This window comes from Zonotrichia leucophrys, chromosome 4, assembly GCF_028769735.1.
Source record: "Zonotrichia leucophrys gambelii isolate GWCS_2022_RI chromosome 4, RI_Zleu_2.0, whole genome shotgun sequence".
In the NCBI taxonomy this organism is placed as follows: domain Eukaryota; kingdom Metazoa; phylum Chordata; class Aves; order Passeriformes; family Passerellidae; genus Zonotrichia; species Zonotrichia leucophrys.
The window spans coordinates 6029793-6031531 of NC_088173.1; the positions used below are offsets into that span (position 1 = coordinate 6029793).

A 1739-nucleotide genomic window follows, 5' to 3' on the forward strand; every position below is an offset into this window, starting at 1 on the left:
CTGATAAAATGTCTATGTCTTAACCTCTCTCACTGATAAGGACTAATCAAATGACATTTATTCAGTTGTTACTGAATACAATTTCTTCAGTGAATTAAAAAGGGCTTAGTAAAAAAAAAGAAATAGATATAGATATATATATATATATATAAAAGCATAATTCATTAGAAGGGTGTACACTATTAAGATGGGAATCAGAAGCAGACATGATAAACAATAAAACTGGCAAATCACATATTTAAACACATAGAAATTTCTAGGTACCTACACAATCCTTTCATATGGGCCAACAATGAATAGCAGATTGCATCTTAATATGAAGTTACTTTTAATTTGTAGCATCACAAAAGAAATTTGCAAGAAAGAGGTGCTTAAATCATGACCATATATTGCTGACTCTAAAAGTAGAAGAAGGAGATATAGCAGCTACCCATTGCTAGAAAGGATAGAGGTATTCACATTTTCCACCCTGACTGATAATCCCTCTTCAGTTTGAAGGGAATGTTTTCCATCAAATTTCCCTTCCAGATTCCTCAGATGGCTGAATCTGGGTCAGAGGATTCATGATAAAAGAAAGAAGTAAGTGAAAAGGTGACTCCAAAGCAGCTTCATGTGTAGGGTGATGACAACTCTTTGTTCAATTTCTTAATCTGTTTCTACATTTTTCTAGATACAGATGCTATAAAAATATAATGCTACTGTAAACTCATAGTCCTCATGTCCTGGCTTTAACAGGAAATACTTACCTTAATTAATACTCTGGTTTCTCTTCAGGTTGTATAAATCTTTTGCCTTTTACTAAAGATTTCCATAGAGACGAACAGGCACAAGTGCCAAGAATTTTCATTTTTCTCATTAGCAACACAGGTGTAGGGCAGGGCTCTCCTCTGGGTGATTAAGAGAGGCCTCCAGGAAGCACAGGGACCCAGAGCGGGGCAAACAGGAGTGAGTCAGGAGGGACAAACAGGGGCGTGGCACATCCCTGAGGGTGTGGCACAGCTCTGAGGGCGTGGCACATTTCTGAGCGCGTGGAATATTTCTGAGGGTGTGGCACATCTCTGAGGGCGTGGCACAGCTGTGAGGGCGTGGCACATCGCGAGGGCATGGCACAGCTCTGAGGACGTGGCACATATCAGGGCATGGCACAGCTGTGAGGGCGTGGCACAGCTGTGAGGGCGTGGCACAGCACTTTGCACAGTAGTTCCTGCAGGCAGGGCAAACTGGCAGGGTTGCAGGTTTTCTCCTGCTAATGGTGTTTCAGTTGTTTGTTGTGTTTCTGTTGGTTGTTTTTACAGGGTTTTTTTTTTGTTAATAATGATTTTTACAGGGTCAAAACCTGTGATTATTAGCAGTGTATGTAACCAAATGGAGCCCTCTGAAAGGACGTGTCTGTCCAGACCCATTCCTAAGCAGAGTGTTTGAATTTATCAGTGGTACCGGGCGGGTTGCAGAAGAAGCCTGCCTGTGGTGTGAACAGGTGAATGATTGCCTTTCACCAGTGGCCAAGCATGGGGAGAAAGTTGAAAGACTAAGGACTTTTGCCTTGAAAGGCTGCATTTTCCCATTCCACAGGGCAAAAGCTGCAAACAGATACAAATGCTGTCAGTACAAGTCTGCTGCTACAGCAAATCCTTCTCAGTCTCAACTAGCAATATGGCATGGCCTGCCTGGGTCCTGCACCTCACAGGTATTTCCCCATGGGTAAAAGTATCTGCTAAACACTTAAGAAATCTAGGATA

General features: G+C 42.2%; 1 non-coding gene across 1 annotated transcript; it reads left to right on the forward strand.

Moving 5' to 3' along the window:
- Positions 1-754: 754 nt before the first annotated feature.
- Positions 755-875, forward strand: LOC135447548 (U5 spliceosomal RNA). Its single transcript, XR_010440199.1, has one exon. It is a non-coding gene; the product is annotated as a U5 spliceosomal RNA (small nuclear RNA).
- The last annotated feature ends 864 nt before the right edge of the window (positions 876-1739 follow it).